Here is a 21389-nt window from a genome sequence, read left to right as displayed (position 1 = left end):
ACTTGATGGCCTGAGTTATTGTGACTTTTTGGCTAGTATAAATAATACTGCTAAAAACATCTGTGTACAGTTTTTAGGTTAACATATGCTTTAAATTCTCTTGGGTATATAACTAGAAGCTAAATTCCTGGATCATATGGTAATTCAACATTTAACTTTTTGAGGAACTACAAAACTGTTTTCCAATGCAGATGTACTATTTTACATTGAGTAGTGGGCTGAATTTGAAGATCTAGATATAAAATAAGAACAAAAGAGACAGAGATCTCAGACTATATATAGGTTTCTTCCTTCATTTCCAAGTAATTCCCTATTTTTCAGTCCCTCTGTTCTTTCATTCTATGATTCCATAATATACAATCCAGATAGATGTGCTACTGCTATATTTTATTTACAAGAAAGATGAATTTTTTTCTTTTATAAAACAATTAAATAGCTGGGTGTGGGGAGTGTGCCTATAATCCCAGGAGGCCAAGGGAAGAGGATGGCAAATTCCAGGCCAGTGTGGGCAATACGGCAAGAACCTGTCTCAAAACTTTAAAATAGAAAAAAAAGCCTGGCCAGTGACACAAGCCTGTAATCCCAGCAACTCAGGAGGCTGAGGCAGGAGGATTACAAGTTCAAAACGGCCTTAGCAACTTGGTGAGATCCTCAGCAACTGAGTGAGACCCTGTTTCAAAATAAAGAACAAAAAGGTTTGGAGATATGGCTTAGTTGTAAAGCATGACAGTTCCAGAGAGGACCAACTAGGGTCAAAATGTCACTGTTGAAAGTGAAGGAGCTGGGTGGTGTGATGGTGCATGCCTATAATCCCAGCAACTTGGGAGGCTGAGGCAGGAGGATCACAAGTTCAAAGCTAGCCTCAGCAACTTAGTGAGGCACTTAGCAACTCAGTGAGACCCCTATCTCTAAATAAAATATAAAAAAAGGGCCGAGGACTGGGGCTAGGGTTGTGGCTCAGCGGTAGAGTGCTCATCTAGCATGGGTTTGATCCTCAGCTCCACATAAAACTAAATAAAATAAAGGTACTGTGTCCAACTAAACTTAAAAAAAAGGTTGGGGGGAGCTGAGGATGTGGCTCAGTGGTTAAGAATCCCTGCGTTCAGTCCTCAAGAAAAAGTGAATGAGTTGAACACCTGACTGGCGAACAGTATAGCAGATGGACCTTCACTTCTCAAGGCAAACATTAAACAGCAATGTATTTGGAAATGACACTATTTCCTTTGTCATTCTCTGCTGGGAGACAACCTACTCTCTCCCTTGAGAAAGCTCTCTGCTTGACACTCACTTTACTTTCTCCTAAAATAAAGTTTTCTTGCGTAACTTTTGGTGTCCGATTTTAAAATTTTCTTTCACTGCAACAAAAGAATTGAAGTTTGGAGCTTCAGTTCCCTATCCTTCTGTGACAAATTTTCTCTCATCTCTCTGGTTATTTTTGTTTGTTTGTTTGTTTGGTGCCAGAAACTAAACACAGGGGTGCTTAACACTGAACCACAACTCCAGCTCTTATTATTTTTTTATTTTGAGACAGGGTCTCTCTAAGTTTTCAGGGTATTGCTAAGTTGCTGAGGCTGGCTTTGAACTTGAGATCCTCCTGCCTCAACCTCAAGTTGCTGAGATTATAGGTGCGGTACACACCCCCACCCCGTTTACAAATTCTCTTTAAGTATATACCCAAAAGTGGTTCATATAGTAATCCTATGTTTAAGTTTTTGAGAAACCACTATACTATTTTCCAAATCAACTGTCCTCATTTTACATTCCCACCAAAACTAAAAAGGACTCCAATTTCTCAATCCTCACCCAATTCTGCTATTTTCTCCTGCCCCCCTCCTTTTTTTTTTTTTTTTAATAATGGCCACTTTAATGGGAGTGAAGATATAAAGTAAGACTCAGTCTTTATCCCCAGTCCCTGTCAAAGGGCTCCAAAAAACTTGGAAATTGAGTGATAAGAGTTTTTGGCCTTCCATAATACCGGAGTTGATGTTAATGAGTTAATTTAGGGTGGGGACACTAGAAAGCTTCAATATGGGACTAGTCACAAAAAAGATTAAGTGGATTACAGGGTTGTAATGTTTAGCCCTGCCCATGGGAGGGAGCAGGGTGGCTGGAGGATAAGCTCCATAAAAACTCTTGAATAACCAGATGTAATGCTTTCCAAGTTGCTGAACACCAATGTTAACACCAAATCGTGGCACACCCATAGAGGGCATGGAAGCTCTGTACACCTGACGGCCCCACCCCATACTTTGGCCTGTCGATCTCTTCTGGTATGTCATCTGTATCCTTTATAATATCCTTTTCAATAAACTGGCGAAAAAGTGCGTCCAACTGAGCATGGAGGTACATGCTTGTAATCCCGGTGACTTGTGAGGCTGAGGCAGAAGGATGGCAAGTTCAAAGCCACCTGAACAACTGAGACGATCTCAAAAATAAAATTTCAAGGGCTGGTAGAGTGCCTGCATAACATGTATGAGGCCCTGGGTTTTATTCTCAGTACCACAGGGGCAAGAAAAGAGGAAAAAAAGTAACATTTAAAAACTCAAAAATAATTTTCCTTTTTTTCCTATTATTATCAAATGTAAAAAAAAATTTAAAAAGGGAACTGGGTAGGGGCTGGGGTTGTGACTCAGTAGTATAGTGCTTGTCTGGCATGTGTGAGGCACTGGGCTAGATCCTCAGCACCACATAAAAAATAAATAGCCGGGCGCAGTAGCACATACCTGTAATCCCAGCAGCTCAAGAGGCTGACACAGGAGGATCGTAAGTTCAAAGTCAGCCTAAGCAAGTCAGTTAAGACCCTGTCTCTAAATGAAATATAAAATAGGGCTGGGGATCTTGCTCAGTGGTTGAGTACCCTTGAGTTGAATCCCCAGTACCAAAATAAATAAAGGTATTGTGTCCATCTACAACTAAAAAAATACTTATTTTTTAAAAAAGGGCTCAGTAGCTGGGCATGGTCATGCATACCTAATCCCAAGGACTAGGACTGGGTAGGCTAGAGCAGGAGGAGCTCAAATTCATTGCCAGCCCCAGCAATTCTGCCAGACCCTCAGCAACTTAGTAAGACCCTTTCTCAAAATAAAAACATAAAAAGGGTTCGGGATGTAGCTCAGTGGTAAAGTGACCCTGGGTTCAATCCCTAGTACCCAAACAAAATGATAAAAAAAAAAAAAAAAAAGGGTTGGGATGTAGCTCAACTGTAGAGTACTCTAGTTTTTGTTTGTTTGTTTTGTTTTTTGTAGCTTTGGTACTGTGGATTGAACCCAGGGGCACTTTACCACTGAGCTATATCCCCAGCACTTTTCATTTTGACAAAGGGTCTTGCTAAATTTTTGAGATTGGCCTTGAATTTGGCAATTTTCTTGTCTCAGCCTCCTGAGTCCTGGGATTATAGACATGGGACACTGTGCTGGGCAAAGTACCCCTGGGTTCAATATTCAATACTAAAAAAACAAAACAAAACTTTTTTTGGTGAATTCTGTGAGAATTTCCAGCAAATTACTGAACCTAAAGAAGGAACTGAGGGAAATCTGTAGTTGACTGGTTAAAAATGTAAGTGAAACATGGTAAGGTAGAACACACTTTTAGTCAGTTACTTGGGAGGCTGAGATAGGAGTATTGCTTGCGCCCAGAAGTTCACTAGCAGGTTGCGCAACAAAAAATATGTATGTGAAAACCCAGCATTTACGATTCAGTTTTAATAATATGGGATAAGGAGCCAGGCATGGTGGCCCATGCCTGTAATCCCAGTGGCTCGGGAGGCTGAAGCAGGAGGATTGCAAGTTCAATGCCACCCTCAGGAAAAGTGAGGCACTAAGCAACTTAATGAGACCTTGTCTCTAAATAAAATACAAAAAAGGGCTGTGGATGTGGCTCAGTGGTCAGTACCCCTGGATTCAATTCCTGGTACCCCCAAAAATTAAAAAATTAAAATGTGGGATAAGGTCATCCTAACTCACAAATTCTTGGTACAATTTTTCATATAAAATGTTGGGCACATATTTAAAACAAACTAGGCACAGCTGGGGATTTGGATCAGAATGGAGCACTTACCTGGCATGCTTAAGACCCTGGGTTTTAACACTCAGCAAAGAAAAACAAATAAACAAACAAAAGGTATTCATAGAGGACTGGGAATATAACTCAGTTGGTAGAGTACTTGCTTTCCATGCACAAAACCTTGAGTTCAATCCCCAGCACCATAAAAAAATAATTAAAAATTAAAAGTCAATTTTTAAAAAAGGTATTCATGGAGACAAACTAAAAATGATTTATTGATTCCCTTTCTCAAAAAATATAAAATGGCTGGAGCCGAGCACAGTGTATATGCCTATAATCCCAGTGATTTAATAGGTTAAGGCAGGAGGATCCCAAGGTTGAGGCCAGCCTCAGCAATTTATCAAGGATTTAAACATAATTTAGCAAGCCCCTAAGCAATTTAGCAAGACCCTGTCTCAAAAATAAAAAATCGCAGGGCATGGTGGCATATGCCTGTAATCCCAGTATCTAGGGATTTTCTTTTTTTGTTTTTAGTACTGAAGATTGAATCAGGGACACTTGACCACTGGGCTATATCCCAAGTCTTTTTTTAAATATATTTTTTAGACATTGATGGATCTTTATTTTGTTCATTTGTTTATATCCAATGCTGAGAATCGAACCCAGTGCCTTACACATGCTAGGCAAGTGCTCTACCACTGAGCCACAACCCCAGCTCTTATCCCAAGCCTTTTTTTACGTTTTTATTTTGAGACAGGTCTCACTCTGTGGCTTAAGGCCTCCCAAAATTGCTGGTTGGCCCTGAACTTGCAATCCTGTCTCAGCCTCCCCGACAACTGGGATTAAATGTGTGAGGGGGCTGGGGATGTGGCTCAAGTGGTAGCGCGCTTGCCTGGCATGCGTGCGGCCCAGGTTCGATCCTCAGCACCACATACAAACAAAGATGTTGTGTCTGCCGAGAACTAAAAAATAAATATTAAAAAATTCTCTCTCTCTCTTTCAAAAAAAAAAAATGTGTGAGGAACTGCATCCCACTACCTTTCACATTCTTATCTCAGGTCCAAGGAATATTACATAAACAGCTCATGCTCCAGGCAAGGTGGTACAGGCCTATAATTCCAAAGACTTGGGCTGAGCTAGAAGATGGCAAATTCAAGGTCAGCCTGGGTAATTTAGCAAGACCCTGTGTCAAAATAAAAAGGGCCAGGGATGTAAATTAGTGGTAAAGCACCTCTGGGTTTAGTCCACAGTATTGCAAAAAGTAAAAAAATAATAATAATAATAATAATTAAATAAAAGTGAATAGATTGATTGTGCACTTGGCTACAGGAAAATTCCCAATACTGGCTGGGGAATATCTCAGTGACAGAGCATTTGCTTAGCGTGCTGGATATCCTGTCCTGGGTTCAATCCCACATTGCCATAAAACCAAAATAAATAAAAAGGAAAAATTCGAATGTGATATTGCCTATATCCAAATAACTAGAAATAAACAATGAAAAGTTAACCATGTGTAAATTAAGAACCTTTCAATAATAAGTACTGAAATAAAAACCAACATCACAAATTATATAGAAATTAACAAAATGCAGAATATTTGGCATCAAAACAAATGATACAATAAAATGAGAATTCAGAGGTAAATTTATATATTTAAATACCTTTATAATTAATACTCAAATATTAATTTCTGGAAACCAGAAAGAAAGCAAAATAAATCAAAAATAAATTGAAAGAGGGAAAAAAAGTCTATGCTTAATTAACTAGAAGTAATTTAAAAAACAATCCAAATAATAAGGTCAACCTCTGGTTTCTTTAAAATTCCAAGACACATAAATTAGTAGTGAAAACATCCTTAAGCCAGGCAGGGTGGTGCACACAGGTAATCCCAGTGAAAGAGGAAGCAGCCTCAGTAACTTAGTCAAGCCTTAAGCAATTTAGTGAGATACTACCTCAACATAAACATTAAAAGTGTTAGGCGTGTAGCTCAATGTTTAAGGGCTCCAGGGTCAAATACCCAGTACCAAAACCAAAAAACTTTAAGCCTCTATTTCAATGAGGGTATCTAATCTAAGTAAGCATCTAGAATTATCTCCAAATGACCTAGTAACTGTTGCAATACAAAGGAAATTAGGATAAAGGAGATGGGAACATGATAAGATTACTAAAAACAAAAAATGATTTTTAACTCTATTTCTTTCACATGTATATAAACAAAAAAGGAAAGTAGTATTTTATAACATAGTGGCACTAAATTATCACTTTCAATAATTCTTGATTCACTTTATTTTCACTAAGAAGATAACAAATAATCAACAGTACAACAGTACAATTGAGTTGTTATTCTAAGCAGTGGTGATTCACATTCTTATCCCTTCTCTTGTGACCAAGGGCATATGAGGGACACCATTAGGATAAAACAAACTACCTGTACAATCTACACTGGCCTTCAGAGAAAGTTTAAAACAACTAATTATTTTTAAATAATTTTAAGCCTATCTTGGTGGCACACGCCTGTAATCCCAGGACTCAGGAGGCTCAAGTAGGAGGATTGAAAATTCAAAGCCAGCTTCAGCAACTTAGTGAGGTCCTAAGCAATTTAGTGAGTTCCTGTCTCAATATAAAACATAAAATGGCTGGGGATGTGCTCAGTGGTTGAGTGCCCGTGGGTTTAATCCATGGTACCAAAAAAAAAAAAAAAAAAGTAAATAAACAGTAAAATATAAAAAGGGTTGGGGGAAGCCAGTCACAGTGGCGAACACCTGTAATCCCAGCAACTCGGAAGGCTGAGAGGAGGACTGATTGCAAATTCAAGGCCAAGCTCAGTAACTTAGTGAGGCCCTAAGCAACTTAGTGAGACCTTATCTCAAAATTTAAAAAATTAAAAGGGCTGGAGTGAAGCTCAGTGGTAAAGAGAAAAAAAAAAAAATTCTTAGCTGGGCAAAGTGGTGCAAGCCTATAATCCCACCTACTAGGGAGGCTAATGCAGGGGGATGGAAAGTTGCTGGCTAAACCATGCAATTTAGCAAGACCCTGTCTCAAAATAAAAGTAAAAATGACTACGACATAGTTCATTGGTAAAGCCCTTTCTCAACACTCAACATACACAAGGCCTGGGATCAACATCCAGAACTATAAAAAATAAAAATAAATAAACACTGATAATACTTCTCCTGAGCCATAAAATAAAAAGTTGAAAACAAACCTTATAATTTACAGTTATAATATCCAATGATAAGGATACAGTATCCACACAAGGGCTAATACTCATAAAACACACACACAAAAAAAAAAAACTTCAAAGTTGACAGAGTTTAAAGAAAGGGTCTGTTGTATTCTGGGTGCAGTGGTGCAGGCCTATCATCCCAGTGACTTGGAAGGCTAAGGCAGAAGGATGGCCAGCCTCAGAAACCTAAAAAGTCCCTGTCTAAAAATAAAAAATATATAACTCAGTAGTAATGCACCCCTGTGTCCAATCCCCAACACCAAAGGGGGGAAAAAAGGTCTGTTTTTTCTTATTATGTACATCTCCTAGTGATGGTATTCAAAATATTCTTCCATGATAGAAGAGTTAAAAAGTAAATGGAATGAGATAACAGGTACTTTTAGGCTGGGTGCAGTATGGTCCATCTGTATTCCCAGCAATGCTGGAGGCTGAGGCAGTTCGAGGCCAGCCTGGACAATTTAGTGACTCTGTCTCAAAAAAGAAAAGGGGGCTGGATTTGCAGTACCAGTACCAGGGTACTTTCAAATGCTTTACTTTTGATTTTTCTTTCTTTCTTTTTTTTTTTTCTTTTTCCTTTTTTCTTTTAGGTATGGGATGGCCAGCGGAGGATGAAATACCAACTGGAAGATAATTGACTGGGTAAGTGAAAACCGTGATGTATTAGTGATGAACCAAAGAAGGTACTTAACCACTTACCCAGAGATTTAATTAATGTGAATGGATCGCAGGCTTCCAGAGGTCGTTCCACTGCCAGTAAGATAGTCGTGAACCTTGGGTCCCCTTTTTCACTAGTCAACAGTCACCCTCACCTACACGCGGGGTACATATCAACAAATCTTGACTGGATGAAAACCTACCTCATTCATATTGGTACCCAACCCCGGAGTTAATGGCCCCCAAAATTACAACAAAAAGCCTAACGACCTAACCCAAAGAGTTGAGAAAGTAGAGTAGGAAGCTCTGCGGGTCTCCGTAAAGACTGGGAACAATTAAAAGCCAACGGGGCTGGGCGCGGGGGCGCACGCCTGTAATCCCAGCAGCACGGGAGGCTGAGGTAGGAGGATCTAGAGTTCAAAGCCTCAAGCAACTTTGCGAGGCTCTAACAACTTAGCGAAAACCTGTCTCTAAATAAAATACAAAAAGGTCTGGGGACGTGGCTCAGTGGTTAAGTGCCTCTGAGTTCAACCCCCAGCACTGCCCCCCTCTCAAACCAACTGGGCCTACACCAACTCAATTTCCCCAACAGAACTTGGAGGCTCAAGGGACGGAACCTCAGCTAATAGGCTTCGGCTTCCACCAGGTGGCCGACGGGCCGCAGATCCATAGCCTCCCACCCGGGGGCGCTGAGAGATCTGGGGGTACCCTTCCCCAAAGTTAATACCTGGAAAGCTGCGGCACAGAGAGCGGCTCGGAGTTCTCATTCCGGAGGCCGGGGCCTGGGACCCGCCAGCCGCGCCACCTGGCTGAGTGTTCCGCGCTCCGGGGCTGCAGTGACAGCCCAGGTCGCAGATACCTCGTGCCTGAGGAAGCTCCGGGATCGCAGCCCCCCAGGCGTTTCGCTCGCAGCACTGAGCAAGTTGTCTCAATCACTTCGACTGGTCCTTTTCAGGACTCCCCTTACCGGTCAAACGATCACCCCTGCCTTAACCCAGCAGCCGGTCGCTCCCCGGCGCCGCCATCGTTAGTGTTTGTTTTCATCCGCTTCAGTGCTGGCGGTGGGGAGGGAGAGAGTTAGGCGGAAATCCACCTACCCAACATCGTCCGCACTTTCGCTACACCAAAAAAAGCACTACTTAGTCCTTTGGATACCCAAAATCTCCACAAAAAAAGTATATCTCCTCTATAAAAGTCTTCCTAGGAAAATTTTTCATGCCCCTCAGGAGCAAAAAAATACCGAATGAGAGGTGTTTTTGAAACATCGAGACCGTTGGAGAGCCGTGTGGAATGTGCGGAGACGAACCGTAGGCCGCGGCGGCAGCGGCAGTGAGGACGCGGCGTGGGGCGGGCGCTGACGCCAAGGGGGTGGTGCCGCTGTTGCGCCTCGTGGCAGCCTGTGTGCGGCCGCCGGTTCCGGAGGAGGGCCGGCCTGTGCTGGGTGGGTGGAGTATCCGCCTGGTAACCTGGCAGCCACAGCGAGGTGGGTGACTAGCCTTGGGACGTTTTGGCGGTCGCCGTCAGACTTCGGTATCCCCCGGCCTTTTTTTTTTTTTTTTTTGGGGGGGTAGTGGGTTTTGAACTCCGGGGCACTCGACCACTGAGCCCCATCCCCAGTCCTATTTAGAGACAGGGTCTCACTGAGTTGCTTAGCGCCTAGCCTTGCAGAGGTTGGTTTTGAACTGGAGATCCTCCTGTCTCAGCCTCCAGAGCCGCTGGGATGACAGGCATGGGCCACCGCGCTGGGCTCGGTATCCCTTGTTAACGCGCCTTTGTAAAAGTGGCGGAGTCGCCTCCTAACCTGGCTCTCTCCGCCTCTCCCTTGGCGCCTTCCTTTCAAACCGACTGGACTTCCTTCCCAGCCTTTAGCCTTTCCGTTTGGAATTCTTTTGGTGAGGGCACAGCCTAGTTTTGTAGCAGTGCGCGTCCCCCAGACTGGGTAGTGCATTGCTAAACTTTTTTTTCCCCTCTCTTCTCCCGCGCCCTTCCGCACCCTCGTGAAACTGGTTTGACACCCCGATATCTGTCTGGTATTTATTGTGTAGACCCATGGGACTCTGGATAACAAACCTATGACTAATTCTTAACCAAGGTCGTTATGACTTCTCATCTGTTTTGTGGCTTGTATAGATAGGAGCATCCTTCTTTTATCTTGCCATAATTGTGCCATCACCCCCACTAATCTTTTGCTGTTCTCAGTTGAAATGCCAGGTGTTAAATGAACCATCGAACTTAACTCCCATTATCCTTCAAACCAGACCAAGTTTGTCGTGCAGCCATGAACTTGTAGATACAACCCCTTTTGCCTCAACAAAAATGGACGGACTCAAAATGTGCTGTTGTAGCGTTTGAGCCACTTTAATGTCTTGAGTAGGTTTCTAATTTTTTTTTCTTTTAACCTTTACAGACAGAAGATTATAAATGTCAGAACCATTTAACTGGTGGTTAGCTGTTGAATTCTGACACTTCCTTAAATACCTTCTTGTACCAACATCCTCATTGGGAAGAGTTCAGAAAAAGTAGCAGATAGAAGGAGAGACAACATTCACATTTGGTATGGCTATACCCATAACTGTTCTTGATTGTGATCTCTTGCTATATGGCCGAGGTCACCGGACATTGGACCGTTTTAAACTGGACGATGTAACTGATGACTACTTGATGTCTATGTATGGGTTTCCTCGTCAATTCATTTATTATTTGGTGGAGCTCTTGGGGGCAAGTCTTTCTAGACCTACACAAAGATCCAGGGCTATTAGCCCAGAGACACAAATCCTCGCAGCATTGGGCTTTTATACCTCAGGTTCCTTCCAGACTCGAATGGGAGATGCTATTGGAATTAGTCAGGCCTCTATGAGTCGTTGTGTTGCCAATGTCACAGAAGCACTTGTGGAAAGGGCCTCACAGTTCATTCACTTTCCAACTGACGAAGCATCCACACAGGCTCTGAAAGATGAATTCTATGGGTTGGCAGGGATGCCAGGGGTGATAGGCGTGGTTGACTGTATCCATGTGGCAATCAAGGCACCAAATGCTGAAGACCTCTCCTATGTGAACCGCAAGGGTCTGCATTCTTTAAACTGCCTGATGGTGTGTGACATCAGAGGAGCACTAATGACTGTGGAGACAAACTGGCCAGGTAGCCTACAGGACTTTGCTGTGCTGCAGCAGTCTTCTCTAAGCAGTCAGTTTGAAGCTGGGATGCACAAAGAGAGCTGGCTTCTTGGTAAGTCTGCAGGTATAAATCTTTGTCATAGAAAAATTATGTAGTAGAGTAGAATGAAGTATTCGAGTCTACAGACCTGAATCTGAGTCCTTTGAAATTTTTGTAAGATCTCAGGTAAAAAATGCTCTGAGCATTAATTTTTATTCTCCTTCTCCTTCTCCTTCTTTTTTGCGTGTGTGTGTGTGTGTGTGTGTGTGTGTGTGTGTGAGAGAGAGAGAGAGAGACAGAGAGATGCTGAAGCTCAAATCCAGGGCCTGCATGCCAGGCAAGTACTCTACCATTGATCTATACCCTGAGCCCCTGATCCTTAATAGTTTAAAATAATGAACATTTAAAAAGACACTTACTAAGGCTGGGTGTGATGGCACATGTCTGTAACCTCAGTGACTCAGAAGGCTGAGGCAAGAGGATCAAAAGTTTGAGGGTAACCTAGGCAATTTAGTAAGACCCTATCTCAAAAAATAAAACAAAGGACTGGGGCCATAGCTCAGTAGTATAGCACCTCTGGTTTCAATCTCTACTACAGGAACAACAATAAAAAAAGACATTTACTTAAATTTAAAAACATTATTTGACCCAGGTCTTCCACTTCCAAGGATTTATTTTAAATATTCATGTTCATAAGTATGCAAAACTAAATTTTTATATATATATATATAGTATATAAAACTTTGCACTGCCCACTAGGCATGATAGCATGCACCTGTAATCCTAGATACTCAGGAGGCTGAGGCAGAAGATTTGTAAATTCAAAGCCAGTCTGGGAAATTTTAGGGAGACCCTGTGTCCCAATAAAAAATAAGCCAGGCTGAGTGCCATAAGTTTGTAATCCCAGCAGCTCTGGAGGCTAAAGCAAGAGGATTGCAAGTTCAAGTCCAACCTCAGCAATTTACTGAGGCCTGAAGCAACTTAGTGAGACCCTATCTCAAAAACTAAAAAGGGCTGGGGATGTAACAGCTCAGTGGTAAAGCACCCCTGGGTGTGATCCCCAAAACCCCAATACCAAACAAAACAGAAATCCCAAATCCTTGAGCCTGACAGCTTAGTTTTTAGTTTTTAGTTTAGGGTAGAGGTGGGAGAGATGGATATTGCAACATTTAAGGTTGCAATTTGGTCCCAGGCCACATGCTAAGCAGGAAGAAACCTAGAAAAATATACCCATGGAATTTGAAAAAGTGGAAACTAACTACCTTAGAAATACCCTTAGAAAGTCTCCATGAGCTCTAAACAGGAAAACTAGTTTGAGAACCCCTGATTTGTATAATGTTTCACAGATTTTCAAGATGAAAAGACTCATATAATTCAGGGTAGTGGTGTTCACCTGTGATCCCACTGACTTGAGAGGCAGAGGCAAGTTTGAGAGGCTAGCCTCAGCAACTTAGTGAGACCCTCAGTAATTTAAAGAAACCCTTTCTCAAAAAAAAAAAAAAAAGGACTGGAGATACAGCTCAGTGGTAAAGCGTCATCCCTGGGTTCAATCCTCATTACTAAAATAAATAAATAAATCGTATGGCTGGGAATACATATATAGCTCAGTGGTAGAGCACTTGCCTACTCTAGTGGGAGAACCTGGGTTCAATTCCCAGGCTGGGGGGAAAAAAAAAAGCCAGGTACCTTGGCTTATATCTGTAATCCCAGCATCTGGAGGCTGAGGCAAGAGGATTACAGGTTCAATGCCAGCCTCAGCAATTTAGCAAGGCCCTAAGGAACTTAGCAAGACCCTGTCTCAAAGTAAAAAATGAAGACGGTTGGGGATGTGGCTCAGTAATAGAGCACCCCTGAATTCAATTTCCAGAATCACAAAAAACAAAACTCAGGAATGAGAATTTTCAAGGATACATCATAGACATCCATTTTTAACAAGTGTGTTGAATGATTTTTATGATTGGAAGATAGTGGTCTCTAGAGGATGTGTGGACAATGGAATAAACAAGGTTCAAGTATGAGGAATGACAAGCTGCTCAAAAGAGGTATTTTAATGAGAGTAACAAACATTAGAAAGCTGATTGTATCTTCACACCATCAGATTTTTGAAATATTCTAGATATATCAAACTTAGAACAAGATTTGATTTTCCTTTGTTTCTTTAGCATATATTCACTTAAGAGTGTATCCCTTCCTGTCCTCATTCTCATCTATCCCTTCTGGGTGCATTACCTAAATTCTCCTCCTCTAAATATACCCACTCCTGGAAATGATTCAGCCTGAGTTCTTATTTTGTCAGTTCTTGGCCTAGTCCTGTTAAGCAGCTTTGGGTAAAATCTGCCAGAATGTCTTGTGGATGACTGATCATATAAGCAATTATAATCTGTTTAACAATTCTGATCCTAATCCCCTCTTAAGTGTCTGTTTTACAGTGATGTTCACAGTATAACCAGTTGATGATGGTGGAACATTTTAGGAAATTAACTGGGTGGCCTGTATATCTCCCTCCATTTGGGGACCATACTATTTCTTAGAGAAATCATAACAAATATTATTTAACATCTCTGCTTTTAGGCATTCATCATAGATGTTTATCTTAGTTCCTTTTATGGCATTTACCATTATTTTAGTGATTCTGAATCTGAAATTAGCATTTAGTGACTAAGCTCTTCCCCTTGCCTGAGATATCAAAGGATGGATGACATATATTTTGATCTTCTTGTTTGTAAAATGAATTTAATGTCGAACCTGGTAGAGTTGGGATTGGATAATAAGAAATAATATTTAAAAGTGTCTAGCACAACCTCACACATGCCTGTAATCCCAGCTACTTGGGAGGCTGAAGCAGGAGGATGGCAAATTCAAGGCCAGCCTGGGCAATTTAGCAAGACCCTGTTTCAAAATAAAAAGTGAAAAGGGTTGAGGATGTAGCTCAGTAGTAGAGTGGCCCTGGGTTCAATACCTAGAACCACACAGAAAGCAGAGGAGGGGAGATAGGGAAGGAGAGGTGGAAAGAGGAAGGAAGCAGGGAGGGAAACAACAATGTTTGTGGTACTGGGGATTGAACCCAGGGGCACTCTACCACTGAGCTCTATGCCCAGTCCTTATTGTTTGTTTTGAGACAAGATCTCCATAAATTGTGGAGGCTGGCCTGGAACTTGTGTTCCTCTCACCTCAGCCTCTGCAGTTACTGTGATTTCTTTATAGGTGTGTGCCACCACACTCAACACAACAATATCAGTTTCTTAAATTTGGTGTTTTAATAGGGATGAGGTCAATTGAAAGAATAGGTCATACTAAGAAGGAAAAAAAGTCAAATAAGTATAAAATTTTTAAATTTTGTGTGGCTTTCTAGTTTTTTGCAGTTAATCCAGTTAGAAATATTAGTTCCTGGGGCTGGGGATGTGGCTCAAGCGGTAGCGCGCTCGCCTGGCATGCGTGCGGCCCGGGTTCGATCCTCAGCACCACATACCAACAAAAGATGTTGTGTCCGCCGAGAACTAAAAAATAAATATTAAAAATTCTCTCTCTCTCTCTCTCTCTCTCTCTCTCTCTCTCTCTCTCCCCCCCCCCACTCTCTAAAAAAAAAAAAAAAAAAAAAAAAAAAGAAATATTAGTTCCTGAAAGAAACTAGTCCTCTATTTTTGGAACACAGCACTAAACAATCCATATTATTTACTGTAATTGATGGTGGGTCAGAAGCACAGTGATTGTGCAAGTTGGTACTCCAGGGCCTATTGTCTGTCTCAGATTTCTAACAGGATGTGGCTCTGTGTGACACACTTCATCTGCCAGACACAGTGAGTCAGGACAATTAAACATTATAGAATCATTATGCTGTTAGGACATTGCACCCCAGTTTTGTTTGTTTTTGTTAGCACTTCCCAGGATCATTTGATAAGGAAGTCACTTAAGGGGAATGCCTTGTGTGTGTTATTTTAGCTTTTTTTTTTTTGTAGTTGTAGATGGACAGCATGTCTTTATTTTATTTGTTTATTTTAATGTGGTGCTGAGGATCTAACCCAGTGCCTCACATGTGCAAGGCAAGCGCTCTGCCACTGAGCTACAGCCCCAGCCTTTATGTGTGTTATTTTAATTGACTTCTGATTACATTTCCTTCTCACTCTTTATACATCATTATATTTATGTTCTCCCTATTAATGTAAAATTCTTCCATTCCTCTGTGACAAAACTATGTTCCAGTTCTATTGCAATAGCTAGGAAGGTAGAACACCTGAGTTCTGATCACTACCACACATGCTGGGACTTTTATCCTCCTCAGCTCTAGAAGGATAAATTATTGTTGTGCCATGGAATACTTTGAAATTCCTATTTTTCAGGAATTTTCAGATCTGAAAGCTTAGTGATAAAGTAATCCCAATTGTTTTGGGATCTTCTGGTAGAATTCTCTTTTTCTTTCTTTTTGTTTTCCCTCCCTCCCTCTCCCACCTTTCTCCCCGCTTTATTCAGTACTGGGGATTGAATCCAAAGTTGTTTTATCACAGAGCTACATTCTCAGTACTTTTTATTTTGAGACAGTGTATCTGTAATTGCTGCTTGGGATGTTCCTTTCTTGACTTCCTTGTAGCTGGGATTATGGGCACATGCCAGCATGCTGGAAATACTCTTTTTCTCTGTTGTATTTTTCTTGCTCTTTAGAGATTTTGAAGATTGGCATGCTTTTGATTGTTTTTTTTTATGGTATTGGGCATTGAACTCTGGGGCTCTCTAACACTGAGCTATATCCCCAACCCTTTTGTTGTTATTGTTATTGTTGTTACTGGAGATTGAACCCAGGGGCACTTAATCACTGATTTACATCCTCAGTCCTTTTTTAATTTAAAAATTATTTGGTTTATTTTGAGACAGGGTCATGCTAAGTTGTTTAGGGTCTTGCTAAATTGCTGAGGCTGACCTCAAACATGTGCTCCTCCTGCTGCAGCCTCCTGAGTTGCTGAGATTATAGGCATGCACCACTGGGACTGATGCTGTTTGATAGAAGGATATTTAGTCTTTTATTAAAAAATATCTCTGAATTGAAAAATCCATGGGTGGGTTAAGGTTGTGGCTCAGTGGTAGAGCGCTCGCTTAACGTGTGAGGCACTGGGTTCGATCCTCAGCACCACATAAAATAAAAAATAAAGATATTGTGTCCACCTATAAGTAAGAAATAAATATTTTAAAAAAGAAAAAGAAAGAAAAATCCATGGGTTTGGGGTGTAACTCAAAGGTAGAATGCTTGACTTGCACAAGGCCCTGGGTGTAATCCCCAGCCCTCAAAAACTACAAAAACCCTGGAATTTTATTTCCTTCAGTTCTTCCACCTTTTTCCTGTATTTTTTTCAGATTTGGCTTTTGTTAGCTCTCAGCTTTTTTTTTTTTTTTTTTTTTTTCTGTTGGTTTTAACCAAGGATATTCCCAGCCAAGACTCATGTCTTAAGCTCGTGACTTTGGCAAGCTTTCTTTTTTACCACAACATTTTTCTCTTGTTGTTTCTGGTGTGCTTGGTTCCAAAGGCTGTATGTGTGTGTGTGTGTGTGTGTGTGTGTGTGTGTGTGAGAGAGAGAGAGAGAGAGAGAGAGAGAGAGAGAGAGAGAGAGATTGTGAATGGGGATTGAACCCAGGTGCTCTCGAAAACTAAGCGACATTCCCAGACTTTTTTTTTTTTTTTGACAGTCTTGTTATGTTTTCCAGTCTGGTCTTGAACTTGTCATCCTCCTGCCTTAGCCTCCTGAGTAGCTGGGATTACAGCAGTGCACCACTGCACCTGGTTCATTATATTTTCTTGTCCATCCTCAATATCTTTCAGAATTTTACTTCTTACTTGTAATACACTTATAATCACTTATGATTTCTTTGGGCCTTCCACACAGGTGACAGTTCCTTCTTTCTCCGCACTTGGCTTATGACCCCACTTTCCATTCCTGAAACTCCAGCTGAAAATCGGTATAACATGGCCCATTCTGCAACTCACAGTGTGATTGAGAAGACTTTTCGAACCCTCTGCTCCCGTTTCCGCTGCCTGGATGGATCCAAGGGGGCACTTCAGTACTCACCAGAGAAGTCCAGCCACATCATCTTGGCTTGTTGCGTCCTCCACAACATCTCTTTGGAGCATGGAATGGATATTTGGTCCTCTCCAATGACGAAACCCATGGAACAGCCCCCTGAGGAAGAGTATGAGCACATGGAGTCTCTGGACTTAGAGGCTGACCGTATCCGTCAGGAGCTGATGCTTACTCATTTTAGCTAATGTAGAAGACAGGGAGGAGACTTTCCAGAAGGAATTGTGACAAATGTTCCCCCTCACCACCCCCTACATAGTTCTATCATCCAGCATGACTGAGTGTGCAGACACTTGTCAAAAATTGACATTTAATCTGTGTGTTTTAGAAGGGTCGGAGCTATGCCAGAATATCTTGATTCATTTGAAAATGTGTCAACCAAACAGAAGCCAAGTCAAGGGTTTCCTACTATCCAGTGAACTCCAGGTTGAGCACCACTCATTTGAAAGTGCAGTGGTTGCAAGCATTTATGATTATTCCTACAAAGTTATACTAAAGTGGGGAACTACACAGCAAAAACATTTTTTTATTTTCAATTATTTGGTATTTCAAATGAAAACAATAAATAGTTGTCCCAAATTATATGGGTGATACTTTAGTTTTTCTTCTTTGTTGCCTATGTAGGCAAATGTGAATAGTGAATTGACCATTTGAGGGAATGGTCTTCTAATATAAGTAAATGGCAATTGATCTGAGTTCGTGGCTTTGTGTTTTATTTGTTAATACTGTGGATTAAACCCAGGGCCTCACAAATGCTAGGCAAGCACTCTGTCACTGAGCTATAACCCCAACCCTTTATATATATATGTGTGTGTGTGTGTGTGTATGTATGTTGTACCGGGGATTGAACCTAAGGGTGCTTTACCACTGAACTACATCTTTAGCCTTGGCTGGTTGGTTGGTTTTTATTGGATACGGGGGATTGAACTCTGGGGTACTAGGCAAGCAAGACACATCTCCAGCCCTATTTTGTATTTTATTTAGAGACAGGATCTTACTGAATTGCTTAGTGCCTTGCTTTTGCTGAGGCTGGCTTTGAACTCATGATCCTCCTACCTCAGCTTCCCAAGCTACTGGGATTATAGGTGTACACCACTGCACTGGCTTCCAACCAAATTTATTGTTTATTTGGAGAAAAAGTCTCACTTAGTTGGTTAGGGCCTTGCTAAATTGCTGGGGCTGATCTTGAACTTAGAATCATCCTACCTCAGTCTCCTGAGCTGCTAGGATTACTGGTGTGCACCACCATGCCCAGCCTCAGCCCTTTTTAAAAATTTTTATTTCAAGATAAGGTCTTGCTATATTGTCTAGGCTGTCCTTGAACTTGAAATACTCCTGCCTCAGCCTCCCAAGTAGCTTTGTATTTTTAAGAGGACATTAAAGGGCTAGGGTTGTGGCTCAGTGGTAGAGCGCTCGCCTAGCACATGTGAGGCCCTGGGTTCGATCCTCAGCACCAAGTAAAAATGAATAAAGGTTACTTTGTTCAACTACAACTAAAAAATAAATGTAAAAAAAAAAAAAAAGAGGACAGGGGCTGGGGATGTGGCTCAAGCGGTAGCGCGCTCGCCTGGCATGCGTGCGGCCCGGGTTCGATCCTCAGCATCACATACCAACAAAGATGTTGTGTCCGCCGAGAACTAAAAAATAAATATTAAAAAATTCTCTCTCTCTCTCTCTCTCTCTCTCTCTCTCTCTCTCTCTCTCCTCTCTCTCTCTCTCTTTAAAAAAAAAAAGAGGACATTAAAGACTATTTGAAGCTCCCATCTTTAGCATGTTTGCGGTAATTGGACTACACTTTGAATGTGGTTCCTAGGGGAGACATCTAAACTCCAATCTCTTATTTACCCCTGAGTCAGAGTTAGATGCTAAATGGGTTTAAAAACCCAGTCTATTTTTTTTTACCTTTATTTATTTATTTATTTATTTGGTGCTGAGAATCAAACCCAGTGCATCACACATGCTAAGTGAGTGCTCTACTAGTGAGCCACAACCCCAGTCCCCCCAGTGTGTTTATTTTATTATTATCATTTTGTGTGTGCATGGTACTAGAGATTGAACCCAGGGGTGCTTAGTATTGAACTATATCCTGAACCTTTTTTTTTTTTTTTTTAAAGAGAGAGAATTTTTTTTAATATTTATTTTTTAGTTTTCGGCAGACACAACATCTTTGTTTGTATGTGGTGCTGAGGATCGAACCCGGGCCGCATGCATACCAGGTGAGCGCGCTACCACTTGAGCCACATCCCCAGCCCCTATCCTGAATCTTCTTTATTTTTTTATTTCAAGATAGGGTTTCTTGGGGCTGGAGATGTGGCTCAAGCGGTAGCGCGCTCGCCCGGCATGCGTGTGCGGCCCGGGTTCGATCCTCAGCACCACATACAGACAAAGATGTTGTGTCCACCGAGAACTAAAAAATAAATATTAAAAATTCTCTTAAAAAAAAAAAAAGAGGGCTGGGGATGTGGCTCAAGCGGTAGCGCGCTCGCCTCGCATGCGTGCGGCCCGGGTTCGATCCTCAGCACCACATACCAACAAAGATGTTGTGCCTGCCGAGAACTAAAAATAAATATTAAAAATTCTCTCTCTCTCTCTCTCCCTCTCTCCCCTCTCTCACTCTCTCTTTAAAAAAAAAAAAAAAAAAAAAAAAAGATAGGGTTTCTTTAAGCTGATAAGGCTGGTCTTAAACTTGGGATCCTTCTGCCTCAGCTTCTCAGGTTACTGGAATTACATGTGTGCACCATGCACCAGGCTCTATGTTTCTTATGACCATATCTATTTGGTCATTCCATTTTGAAATTTCTCATACAGAAAAAAAGATTTAGGGAATAAAGAGGGCTGTAGAACATCTTAAAAGGGAGATTAAAAGGAAAGAGTTACTTGGTTTGAAATAAATTCTGGAGTTGGACCTTAGATATTTTGTATGCAGAATAATGGACAGAATTTCTGAGGAAACAATCCCCTAGCAAGTCTTATTCTAAAATTACACTGACATAAAAATAACCTGATTGGAATAATGAAAGTGTGAACTAGATTCACACATTGGTGCCTTTGCTGGGACAAAAAAGATTTTCCTGAGGATTGTCTTGTTCCCAGTTCCTCAGTCACTCACCATGTGATACTTCTGAATTGTCCTCTTGGATCCTTTCCTACCTGCCTTTGGCAGTGTTAATCTGGTGATTTTTGAAGTAAAGAAATGAACAGCTGATGACAGAAGAAATTTGGAAATAAATTGAAGATGACTCATCCTCAAGATTAAAAACAATTATGGATTATTATCTGCTGTTTATTTCCACTCCAAATGTTCTTTCCCATCATTATCCTTCTCTATGTAGAGTGGGTACATTTGGCAGCAGGTTGTACTTCATATATACAGGGATATCATTGAGGTGGGAGTAAACAATGAAGAGGTAATGGAAACTAGTTCTATTTATTGTACAATAGAGGTGCCCTGTTATATATTTTTTCTTTGTAAAATTTACTTGTAAGCCGGGTGCAGTAGCAGGGGCCTGTAATCCTAAATCCTAGTAACTCAGAAAACCAGGCAGGAGAATAACAAATTTAAGGCCAGCTTGGGCAACTAAGCTCTAAAAAATAAAAAACTGGGGATGTGGCTTAGTTGTATAGTATCCCAGAGTTCATTTTCTAATGAACTGCAAAAAGAAAAAGAAAAAATGGGCTAGCCATTTACCTCAGTGGTAGAGCACTTATCTAACATGCACAAGGACCTGGTTCCATCCCTAGTACTTAAAAAAAAAAAAAAAATTGTGACCCCAACCCTCAGCTTGCTTTGTCTTTCTAATAAGGCAGTGTTTTGACTCACAGTCTTTCCTTAGTCTCTGGAAATGGGTGTTTTGCCATAAAGCTTTTGTTCTATTACGCATGTGGAATCTAGGAAAGGGTTACTGCCAACCACCAACCACATATTATAATCAGCAAGGTGGAGTGTGATCAAGGAAAATGCCCTGCATTTTAACCTTACATAACTAAATGGAAGAAATACTGGGGTTTTTCACAACTCACTAGATGGTGGCATGAAGCCTGAGTGGGAGGGACAGTCTTGGAGAGATTTCAAAAGCAATTTCAAGTCTATTTTCTTGCACACCAAAGACAATCTCTATGCACTGAACTGACTGAACTTGACTGGCAGTTTTTTTCCCCAGGAATCATTTTATTTCCTAATGATTCCACAAGACAACTCATCAAATGTACACCTTTAGCTGGGCGTGGGGGTGCATGCTGTAATCCCAACAGCTTGGGAGGATGAGACAGAGGATGGCAAATGCAAAGCCAA

At 41.3% G+C, this 21389-nt stretch overlaps 1 protein-coding gene and 1 long non-coding RNA gene across 9 annotated transcripts in view; one reads left to right on the top strand and one right to left on the bottom strand.

Annotated features, from left to right (window-relative positions):
- The window catches only part of ATG13 (autophagy related 13), a 50375-nt gene extending 41430 nt beyond the window's left edge, over positions 1–8945 (bottom strand). For 5 of the 7 annotated variants that reach the window (XM_081279946.1, XM_081279948.1, XM_081279949.1 and 2 more), the window contains exon 1: positions 8610–8944. The gene's annotated coding sequence lies outside the window, so the exon portion shown is untranslated. Of the gene's footprint in view, positions 1–7924; positions 8038–8609 lie in introns of all 7 variants that reach the window. The other 2 variants (XM_081279947.1, XM_081279950.1) reach the window with 2 other exon arrangements.
- Positions 8946–9218: 273 nt separating this feature from the next.
- LOC308641382 lies at positions 9219–17680 on the top strand. 2 transcript variants are annotated; one of them, XR_014020442.1, is made up of 3 exons: positions 9219–9365; positions 10290–11108; positions 16907–17680. It is a non-coding gene; the product is annotated as an uncharacterized lncRNA (long non-coding RNA). The 2 variants fall into 2 exon arrangements; XR_014020443.1 differs by having other exon boundaries at positions 9270–9412.
- The last annotated feature ends 3709 nt before the right edge of the window (positions 17681–21389 follow it).

Source organism: Spermophilus citellus (genome assembly GCF_964194105.1).
Source record: "Spermophilus citellus genome assembly, chromosome: 2".
NCBI classification, from domain to species: Eukaryota; Metazoa; Chordata; class Mammalia; order Rodentia; family Sciuridae; genus Spermophilus; species Spermophilus citellus.
This window is presented reverse-complemented; position numbering and strand designations above follow the sequence as displayed.